This window comes from Lissotriton vulgaris, chromosome 3_1 (assembly GCF_964263255.1).
Source record: "Lissotriton vulgaris chromosome 3_1, aLisVul1.2, whole genome shotgun sequence".
Classification (NCBI taxonomy): Eukaryota; Metazoa; Chordata; class Amphibia; order Caudata; family Salamandridae; genus Lissotriton; species Lissotriton vulgaris.
Window position 1 is genome coordinate 477340395 of NC_141689.1, and position 11873 is coordinate 477352267.

The 11873-nt window shown below is 42.5% G+C and overlaps 1 protein-coding gene across 1 annotated transcript in view; it reads right to left on the reverse strand.

Moving 5' to 3' along the window:
• The window catches only part of LOC147726646 (interleukin-31 receptor subunit alpha-like), a 672471-nt gene extending 662447 nt beyond the window's left edge, over positions 1-10024 (reverse strand). Inside the window, exon 1 of the mRNA XM_086960699.1 lies at positions 9644-10024. The gene's annotated coding sequence lies outside the window, so the exon portion shown is untranslated. The remainder of the gene's footprint in view (positions 1-9643) is intronic.
• Between the last annotated feature and the right edge of the window lie 1849 nt (positions 10025-11873).

Genomic DNA, 11873 nt, shown 5'->3' on the forward strand with positions numbered 1-11873 from the left:
AAAAACTAATGAACACAACATCCAATTGTGCGGGAGGTAGAGGGCATTATTGCTTTTCTCTGTTTCTCAGCACCAGGCTTTTCATGGTGGTGACAGACAGAAACAAGCATTTGCAATGGAGATTTTGATCTATTGGCATTGTAAATGACAATGTTTTTTTATTTATGGGTTTAAAAACCTGGAATAATAAAGGCATTGTCCTTTACAATACTAATAGGTCAAGCTTTGGAAAATGCAAGACCTATTGCATTGCAGGGAGCGCGGTGTCCCACTTCAGGGACACCTCAATCTGTTTTAGCGATTTTTTTTACCTTAAACTGTAATGCCACATTCACCATTAAAGTTAAAAGTAACAAAAAAAAAGCTGAAACAGAGCGTGGTGTCCCTGAAATGGGTGCCGCATTCAGCAATAAAGTAAAAAAAATTAAAAAGCGCAGTGTGCTTGAAGCTAGCGCTACGCTCAGCTTCCAAGTTTTAAACACAATAAGCGGCTGTCTTTGTCCCGCGTGTGCTGTGTAGGGGGTGGGGTGGGGCAGCCACTTTTAAAGTGAAAGCGCACATAGCACTCCAACAAGAAGCAGCCAACATTGTCCAGCAAGTGCTCTGTGGGCATGCTGCAAATACAAGAAGCAGCCAGCCATTTTCTCTATTTTTCATTAAACAAAATAGTGCTCACTGACTTAAAAAGCAGATTGTGTAACAAAACAAGTAAAAGTTCTAGTCGTTATGGGAGGTTACAATTGCAGACAAGACGGTACCAAGGAGGGACTAACAAGCCTATTCACAAATGAAAAGCAATGACTTAGGAAGGACAGTAGCAGGAGACAAATAAAAAGATGGGCGGGAAATGTGCAGAGCTTGTATGCCATACCTCTATACAGCATGCCTCGCAGCAGCGCATGCGCTGCCCAGGCTCGACCTACAAAAAGATATCACACTGTCAGCTCTAAATAGAGCAGATGGAATGAGAGCTGTACTCTGGGCGGAAAATCCGTTCTGCTCGCGGATTTTGCGGATTTTCGGTAAATTCGCAAACCGCGAACGCTCGCGAATTTACCGAAAATCCGCAAATTCGCACGCAGCGGATTTTTTTTTCTTGGTGATTCAATTTTGCGGCCTGCGGTGTAAGTTCGCAATTGCGAACATGTAGGTGCGGCGGGCAGCAACAATCTCGCACTCGCGAAATTACAAAAATTGCAAATCTGCACAAAAAATCTACTAGCAAGCAGCATAGACCGTCTGAAAATGATGATTTTTATCAGAATAACTCCTCAGGTTGACATTTGCCTGCACTTTTTTGGATTTGAGGCCTTTTGATTTTCTTTGGATAACTTTTGGATTAGAAATCAACTTTCTCATATAAGCTTGTTTGGGGCATTACAGTTGCTGTAATGCTGTTCTGCAGAAAAACGAGTTTTGCAAAAGTGAAAGCATTTAGCAGGTTCAAAAGTTCAAACTCATCATTAGTAACCATTCCCTGTAGTGCTTCCTGACAAGGGCCCCTCTAGAGTTCAGTTGCTAGTTGCAACAATTGTATGACCCTGCTCTGACCCTCACAGCAGGCTCATAGAATAGCTACAAGTAGGCCACAAAGGTCCTGGAAAAAAAATTTCACTGCAAAAGAAAGCAAATTACAGATAAGGAAGCAGGTGCCAGACTGGAATTTTAAAACAGTGACACATTAATAAATCAACCCCAAATTAATTCATGTCAGTTGAAGCAGGCAGGTGTGCTTGCTTTTTCCCCCCATATTCTACAGTGATGATGAACCAGAGGGTGGCATTGATGTACCAGAGGGTGGCATGGGTGAAACAGAGGATGGCAGGGGTGAAACAGAGGGTGCTGGGAACCTGTGATGATGAACCAGACGTAGAAACAACATAATTGTGACCGTTGCGAGCCGACATGTAAGTTCGCAATTGCGAACTGGTACAAAACCCTCGCGAACTGGCAGAAATCCTTGCGAACTGGCAGAAATCCTTGCGAACAGAAAAAAAAAATTTGCGCGAATTTGCGGATTTTGCGGATTGCGAGTTTGCAAATTCGCAAAATTCGCGAACGCCAGATTCGCAAAATTCGCTCATGCTTACCCTGGAGAAAGCTTTTGGTCAACAGGGCTTATGGTGGCTCTGCCAATGGAAAGCTTACAGTCCTCCTTTGTCTAAATGAGGCGTGTTGACCAAGGTCAGCCTATATGTAATCTTCATAATACAGGTGACTAGAGATGTAAGAACTTAACTGTATTAAGGAAATTTGAGACTGGTTTTTTATATTTGGATTGCAGAGTTCTACATATTATAAATGCATATTCACCTACTTATTAGTACAGTCGAACGGCTTAAATCTGTTATTAACAAACTGTAATTTAACTAATTTCAGATTTCCATGCATAAAGCTTCACAAATCATATTCTAGAATCACTTTACAAAACATTATTGGGGCCTCAGTCACAAGGTCTAGCTATGGTTATTCAATCTTACTTTAGCAGAAGTAAACCCTTGTTTCCTGCAAATGAGTCAGTATATGTATTTTAATAGTGCCTCGTGTAAAAAAAAACAGTTTGGATTAGCTATACATACATGCACATTTACTGAGTGTAACATGTAATTCATGACCGACTTGAGGCTTTACCTCTCATAAATGAAGGCGCCTCTTCTCTACCATTTGTAATAAATAACACATTACACTCTTTGTATCAACATATATTACCCCCACACACAATTGTTTGTGAAGTGATAATGTGTGAGTCTCAAAAAATTAAAGTAATACATCCAAGGAGGCTAAGTGGGACCTTGATAGTACCAATTTACAGTTTACAAACCATTAGAACCATTGCAAACTGTTGTCCATACATAAAATGGAAAAGAATAGGAAAAGTTCTGGGAATACAGGAACATTGTGGGGCACATGCAGCTTGTGCAGCACCTTAGTCCTTAGATAGATGTTGTAGTACTGGCTAAATATTGAGGGTTTTTTAGGTTTATTTGTTGTCTGGTGCTGCATTACTGTTTCCAACCCCTACCACCTCCTAGAGTTACTAACTGACTTTGCCATCCCTAGAAAGACAAGTGACCAGAGGGAATAACATGGCTATTCAATATCAGTCATCAGCACCAGCACCCATTCAGCATACTGACTGTCCCAGAACTACTATATCCTCTCAGGAAAGAGAGTGTTTGTCAGATCTGATCTCAGTACACAATAGGTTTGCGGATCTAAGCATTGATGGGGAGTCAACTTTCTCATGGGCGGAAGAGGTAGATTAGGGAGCCGACACACCCGCCGGCTTGGGGGTTGTCTCCTAGAATGTACATGGATTAAACAATTTAATAAGAACAACAGAGCTTGTAGAGATATGGGAGGGGAACGAGATAATTTGCTTCCAGGTTGGCGGTGAGGATTTTCATCAAAATTGTATCATACATTTTAGGAAAGATGGAACCAAATCGGGTACGAGGCGAGTGAAAGGATGCCTAATGACGCTGATATCTACTAAATCCAGTAAGGGGGCAAACATTTTTTTAATTTGTCTTAGCTTGCCTACTGGATCTCAATGAGGGTGGTCTGCAACAAAATAAGCTGTTGGTTGTGAATGTTTACAAAAATCTGAAGGAATCTAAGGAAGAGGCATGGGAAATGTTCCTGGTAAATCGAATAGAGCTCCTGGTGGAATATCCTATTTTGTTACTAGGGGACTTTAATCTTCATTTAGATACAAGGAAGGCTGACTCTGTTATCTCAGATATGTTAGAGTGTTACAGCATTCCTATCATAATTTTCCAAAATGTGTCGAAGTTTGTTAGGATTATAGTGAAGTTTTTAGCAGAATTAGGGTTTTTATGCCTAAATGGCTGTTTCAAAGAGGACGACTCAGCAGACCAAACGCTTTTATATAGGAAACAACAGTGCCCCATTGACTACATGTTCATACAGGCATAGTATTTTAATCTCTGTAGGGGATTTATGGTGCTACGACTAAAGGGAAGTGTTCACTGGGGGCTAAAATTAGATATAGAGATTGCTCCATTAGTGAGAGAACAAGCTATTCCAATGGCACTAGATTTCCCCAAACGCTTAACAACAAGAATTGATGGGAGATATATGGAGCAGTTAATGCAAAATCAATTAATCAATAATATGATCCAGGATAGAGCCATAGGAGAGCCTAATGGTGCAGGGTATGCAACCAACAACGGTTCGATTAGGAGTGTGCAGCTGCTAGGATGGAGCTAAGGGAAATAGAAGGGCAAGGCGATCAGAAGGTCAAGCAAAGCTAGATGATATCTACCTCTGTAAGAAAAGGGAATGTGAAGCTCTGGTAATGAGAAAGAAGCGGGCTTGATCTGAGTTGAATTGGGATGTGATGATTAGGACACTTCAGGAAAAGGATATGAAAAAATTCTGGAAATTGGTCCAGAAGGGATGTGGTATGGTTGTCCCTCCAGAAAGATGCATGGTGTCAGAAGCAGGTTGGGTCCCCTTCTTAACTTCTTAACTAACTAATAAATAAAGCTGTACGTAAAAAAAGTGCTAAGGACGACCCAGGGAATTACCGGTTGATAAGTCTGTAGGATGTAGGTGCACAGGTGTACTCCAAAGTAATATTAAAGGCTTTAAAGAACTGGATAGAAGGAAACTGAATTCTTCCAATGGAGCTGGGAGGCTTCAAAGCGGGCACTCTACAATAGACCATTGTTTCAGTTTATGGGCTTTGGAGAAAAAGGCAAAAGAAACAGCAGGGAACTTATTCTGTTGCTTTGTTGATTTCAGCTCAACGTTCAATTTGGTTGATCGTAGTATACTTTGAACGAAACTAATATATCAGGGTATTCCTAATTGCTTAATAGCAATTTTGCAGGAATTGCATACCAGGAATTGGACCCAAGTAGAACCTGACTTAGACGGGCCCTCTCCAGGAGTATTTCCTTAGGAAATAGATTAAGGCCGGGCTGTGTCCTGGCCCCCACATTGTTCTCCCTATATTTAGCTGACCTTCCAGGAGTGCTGGCAGCGACTCATTCTATTTCCCCAAAAATGGGAGTAAGACATGTGCCGTGCCTACTCTATACAGATGACTTTGCAATTCTGGACGTGACCCAAGTCGGCCTGCAGAGGAAGTTAACAAAGTTTAATCATTATAGCGAGGCTAATAAATTGAAGATAAACATGGGAAAACAAAAGTAATGATGTAGGGGAAAAAAGTAAATCGTATTACTGGCAGTTAGACAATTGTAGGGTAGAGGTTGTACCCTCCTACAAGTATCTGGGCATGACATTTACCAGTCAACTGACCTTGCATAAAGAATTGGTGGAGTCGAGGGCATTAGCCACGATAGGGGGACTTGTTCATTTTAAAAAGACTTATGGTGGCCCCTCTTGGTCTCCGCTTTTAACTGCTTATAGCGCAATGGTCCCCACGCAATGCCTCTATGGGGCCGAGTTGTTAGTCACGGAGGGAAGTTGGGAGAGGTGTGAAAGGAAATGTCTGAAAACATTGTTGACCCTCCCCAAAGGTGCAATGTCCCAGGCAATAAGGTTAGAAGCTAAATTGTAAGCCTGGAATTTTCTAGCCTATAAATCAACCCTGGGTTTCTGGGATAAACTTTTGGACCCGAACACTCAGAAGATATCAGCCTGTTGTGGCACTGAAATTGAAAGAAGTGATTTACAGTGGGAAAGAAGGTAAAGAAAAGAGTGGAAAACAATGCAGGAACCTAAAAATTAGAATTAAAAATACCTGAAGCCTCACTCTCTAAGGCAGAAGTAAAAACAGCCTATAAAAAAGACCCTAGGTTGGCGGACTTGAAATATGTAAGGAATAAACCCTCCGCAAAATACATGGTAGATTCAGGGGAAAATTTTTATGTATTTCCGTACATACCTGCATTTCCAGATGCCCGGTTACGATTATTACTACTAAAGTTCCAGGTTGCACTAAATGTGCGTTATGTAAGAGCTGAGCTGAGAAATGTCAAGCCCTTCTAGATCAAGAGAATAACTGACCATGCAGACTGCCGTCTCATAATTTCAGTGTTCATGTTTTAATTGATTTTTGTCATTTTTATAGGTTCCGTTGCTTGATTTTGAAACCTCTTTTAAAAAAATATAATACATATTGTTGAAATGACGCACTGGCACTTTTGTTAAGGATGGAATTCTTTGATGTGGCTTGTGCACTGGCTAAATTAAAAAAATATATATATTATAGTGTTAGATAGTATGAGTTTGGGGATTTTAGCTGAAGTATGATGAATTGGTATGTATATGGTGTAATTATATATTAAATGTTATTGTTTTTAAGGAATGTATGTTTTAAAGACGGTGTCTAAACATTAATAAAGTATGAACTGAACACATGGAATTTGATTCACGCTAGCCAACTACACTTTACATTCTGAGATGTGAGTTACTATACTTAAAGTAGGAAACTTAGTCCAAGGATGTATTTGTTTTTGGCTAAAACATTAAGGGTGCGTCAAGGTGTCACACATGAGTGGGCATTGACCTCTTCCGTGCGTCGGGCGCCCCCGGCCGTCTTACGTCACGGTGGACGTGTGCGGAGGACGGCCGGGGGCTGTCCGAACTGCGCACATGTACGGCCGCAGCGAAGCGGTTAAAGGTAGTAATACTGTATCATTGTATCAAAAAACTTTATTTTGGCTACAAAAGCAGTCAAAACGGCACACCACATTAGTATCTCAATTATCATAACAACATGACATGCTTACCTAATACATGGAGCAAAAATAAATATGAAAATCTTAGAAAAATAATATCCTCACAATAAATATTAAATGAATAAGAGAATCTCATTTGTGAATGACCAAGTTTAACAACCTATAAGGGTGAAATTCAAAAGTTTTGACAAACTCCTCAGAAGATCTGGTCCAGGGTGGGCATCTCATAAATTACCCTGGCACATCTAAGAATGCTTGCAACTAAAACAACATCACTTTTCTTTTGGTAATGGCACATTTAAAAAAAACTCTGATTCTGGTCAAATCACTTAATCTCCCATGCCTGAAATAAAAATGAATGTGAACTTATGTAGTGTAATTGGTGTTCATGTAAATAGCTCCAATACCCTAGGGGGAGTTCATCATGTATAAATCTACACACACAAAAATTAAAGAATAACTGTCCATTTGTTTATGTTTAAGATTCTGTAAAAGCCAGAGCATGATAATTAAAGTGGACTATTTATATAAAAACATCCATAGTCTCCTTTAACATGTCTTTTCTGCCTTTGTCTATTTTAAATTAACCCTGGGCGAAGCACTACGCTACGCTTGCGGAGTTTGCAAAGTTTGCACTACGCGAGCTGCACGTAGCACAGTGCGAACACGCGTAGTATAGCGTAGTGCAGCGGTCATTTTTTGCTTGTTCGCGGTCCTCAACGTCATGTTCGCAATCGCGAGCAAGCAAAATGACATCCCGGCGAGATTCTCAACGCGGGGAGGTCAGGTTTCTCATTGTGAGTGGTTGCGCATGCTCGCGACTGCTCTCAATGAGAAACTACCAGTTTGCGTTGAGAAAGCTGCCGCTCGAGTAATAATCTACTCGAGCAGCAGAAAACTACAGCTCGCACTGTGCAAGATGCCGTTTTCAATGATTGCACGGTGCCGGATGCTTGTCCGCACTGTGCAATCATTGAAAACGCATCTTGCACAGCCGAACATGCTACTACGCAGCTCGCGTAGTGCTACGCGAAGTTTGCGTAGTGCGAAGTGCACTTCGCGTGGCTTCGCGTAGCGCTACTTCGCGAGCTACGCCCACCCCTATTATCAGTCAAACTATAGAGCAGCTTTAGACCACATTTTAAAGTGTTTTTGCCTTACGTTTACTGTTTAAAGTACATACTCATTAGAGGAAGAAGTGCTGACTTTGGGTGATTTTCTTCATTTTCGTACCGGCCAGGATATTACAATACTGGTCATGCCAGTAAAGCAACGGCCAGGTGGCAGCGCTAGCCAGATCAGGTGTTGAGGCCCTCGGGCCTGTTATGTGACCTCACCGGCCTGGCCATCATGCAGCGCTTCCTGTTTTCACCAATGCGAAAGAAGGCTTAAAATATTTAAATGAGCAAACATTTCTCTATAAATGAGTCCAAGGAGACTCGTCGAATGGTGTTTCATGAAAGGGCACGGTCCGGGGATGTGGGTCACTTTTCTGGGGAAATCCTAGGTCTAATTGTCTTCCCAATCCGATTCTGATAAATACTAGCACCTCCCCTTAAGACACACAATCAGGGCCCGTTTCTTTGGGCGCCCTCAGCACAAGAGAGGATCCGAAAAGCCACCCGATGGCGCTGACACAGTCTTCTGTGTGAGAATGGTGACGTTTTCATCACAGTGCTTGCTGGAAGTGTGACAGTCCGGCCCCTCGAGGTTTAACATTCTGGCATCCTTTTGCAAAAGCGCGAGCCAGCCGCGTGTTCTGTTAGTTTCCTTGTGTTGTTGCACGCGCATTGCGGGCGCGAAGGCGACGTGTGATGTGGTCTTTCCGACAAAACAGAGCAAACCCCAAGAAGGACTGGCAATGAATGATGCGTTTATCTTTGCCTCTCCGGTAATCCAAAATCACTAGCATACAAGTCTTACGCATTCACATTCTGAAACGGGTCGTGGAATCAGTAATGTTTAGCTCTTCAAATGCAAAAGAGTGAGAGATATTACGTTTACGGTTATGGATGCCAACCAATCACTGAATGGCCTAAGCAAGTATACTGTCACCTTGACCTGTCTTTATCCAATCAGGCTCAGCAAGGATGGCCTTGTGGGATCGCACTAAAAATGAGGACAACAAACCGGAAAGTGCCAGAATGGAAAGTGACCCTGGCTGAAACGGTTCGCAGACTATTGGGTTCAGTCATGTCATACGTAAAACCTTTCACCTGCGCTGTTAATAGCCACCATTTTTCATCCTGTGACTTTTAGTTTCTTTTTTGCGCATTGCAAAAACCAGGTAATATGTCTCAAACGACGAGGGTAGCTGGATAACAAAAAATATAGGGCTACCTGAGTGTCACACATGACATGGGACTCTTGTTATCTATGACGAGACGATGGACTACATTACAGACATGTCATAAGCCTTGCAGAATAGACTAGCAAATATTTTAATTGGCATCATACAGAGAATTTTAAACATGTAATTCATGTATGCAATGTTCTACGTGAGCCCTCGTTACTACAGTCAAACATCTACCAGTATTAACCGAAAATGATTTCATTATTTCCCATCCAACCTGAAAAACCATCCTCCTAAGTCTCATTTTCTAACTTAAACGTAATGTAATTTATGAAAATGTCCGAAATATTTGTATTAGTTTAACTTTAGTCTTGGGATTGTTTACAGGATGGTGTCTTTAGAAAAATAAAATGCTAATAAATCCGTCCCAATGCAGGTTAACGTCACCTGCATGCTACTTAAATACATCACAGTACATAACATACATTAAGAAGTGCATTTTCCACAGTAATTTCTTTGGCGTTCATGGTTGTTCGTTAAGTGATAGATACCCAGTGGCAGCTCATTGCGTAGTTTGGGAGCATGCGGTGAAATCACTCACACGTGCACAAGGGCCACGGCACTGACACTCGCCCCAGCGTTCCCCTCTGTCCTCGACCTCGAGTGTACTTACTGTTGACCTGTGGCTCTCGAGGTGATGGGCAGCAGCGACTCGCGCATCCGGGCTGTCTGATGCTCTTTATTTATTACAGCAGCTCCCCACACAGCTCAATCTACAATCACATCCCGAAATGATAGTAAATAAAACACGTTCTCTCCTCAGGGGCTCTCCCGCAGGCGGGTGGTTTCTGGCCAGTGCACCGAGAGCCCACGCCGTGCGGGTTTGCGGCTGCATATATTGAGCGCTCCCCTACAACGCGTGACCCCTCCCCTTAAACCGACCGACACCTAAACTCCTTCAAGTGTGTTTGTCTCACTGATGGTTGGCTGATGCCCTTTCCTTCAACCCCTAGAGGACACCACCGCTCGCCCGAGCTTCGTCAAAGAAACTGCTATCTATTTCCCTGCATCTTCTCACTGATTGTCAGGAAGTCACGTGCAGCGACTATGATGAGAGTGTGTTCAGTGGCTGCAAAAGCGCAAGCCAAGAACACACCAGGGTGCCTGATCACCAAACATTTTTGATTGACACTTGTGCATGTGCTTAGTGGTAAGTTAAGGCAGTGTTTGGTGCAGGCATCTTTTACCACTTCATAACGAAAACAGGTTCTGTCAGTGGTAATGTGTGACAAACATGTGTATACATCTGTGTTGTAACAGTCCTGATGTGTAGAGGATCTTTAGGTGTTTATTTGTAGATAGTACAAGTCATCCAGTTTTTAAATCCGATACAAGACCCCACCAGGAGCAGCCAGGATGGTCCTCAGCTATGCATACACATTCACCTCCAGTCGAGGTGCGTCCTTATACGGTCATGTCATTACATATGACACTACATGCTTTAAACCTTCACTCCAGTGCACGTTCTTACCTTACTTAAGGTGTCTAGTGTGGGTTGTTTGTTTTATTCTACAGTGCACATTAATTTGATTTTTGTTGTTGTTGTTGCCTCTGCCCGTTCATATTGTTACCCACTAGGGTGTATGGTTTTGCTTCTTGTCTATTAACTATAGTGCATTGGTTCATGTTAGACTGGGCGTTTTTGTCTGAACTTTGTTTTTTTTGTGCTCTATACTGTAGCCCAGTACTTTTCTATTTTGTTTTTAACTCAAATGTTTGTATATTATGGAGAAGAATGAGTTTTATTATTTTTTTCTCTTCTTCTCTGTCATCTTCTATTCTCCTGATGTGGATTGCTCTCTCGCATACTTACCTGGCCAGTTGGTGTACAGAGAGTACTCATTGATGATTTCTCTTTCTTCTCTTTATTTCTTTTTCTCATTTATAGAAAGGAGGATGGGAAACAGGTTATGTTTATATGTTTCTTTAAGATTTTTGGTTGGTTTCTTTCTCTCTACCTTTGCTTTGCTTCTCTCTAGTACGCTCCTCTCGATTTCAATGTTCTAGCTTCTACATCGATTCTATATTTCTCTTTTCTGTTTTCCTTCCGGAAGAAAGGTGGATATGTAGTATCTTGGTTTTAGTGCTCTTCATGTCACCCACTGCTCCTCCAGTGGAACACTGTGGAGATGATGTAATATGGAATGTTAGTCTCTGGAAACCACAGTTGGAGAAGGGCAGAGCGCCCCATAAAAATGTAGTAATCACTCCACGCAGGTAGATAATGTTCAGGAAGATTTATTCATGTTAGTTACAAGATCAGTAATACAGTAGTAGTACAGCCCCACCAGGAGCAGCCAGCAAGGCGCTCAGCCCTTCTCCAACTGTGGTTTCCAGAGACTAACATTCCATATTACATCAGGTTGGCACAGGATTGGAATGATGATGTGTCACCAAGGAATTGGGCAGAGGCGCATACCATCTAGAATTTTCCACACCAACTTAAAAACCTCTGCACAAGGGACAAGCTTTTGAGGGCAGTCTAGACCTAGAGGAAGCGATGCCAGCACAATGACCAGATAGGAGAGCAAAGACCCCTGACCCCTACGGCGAGGATGAACTCAAGGACAACTAAATTCAGTGGCACCCAGGGACTTGATTAGGTTCCACCTGGCCATTGGTGCTGGCTCCTCCTGCACCCCCTGAGGGACAGTGTTTATTTAGATGGACCTCCCGGAGGGGACTTGGAGGGCTCCACTGGGATCTTCTGTGGACTGGCCCTGCAGAAGTGTGACCTCCAGAAGGAGAGTGGCCCTTACTCCCAGGGGCTCTGCAAGTAGCTAAACGAGGGCACTCTGTCTTTGGGCTTGGGGAGTTGCTGAGGAAAACCTTGGGCCAAGGAG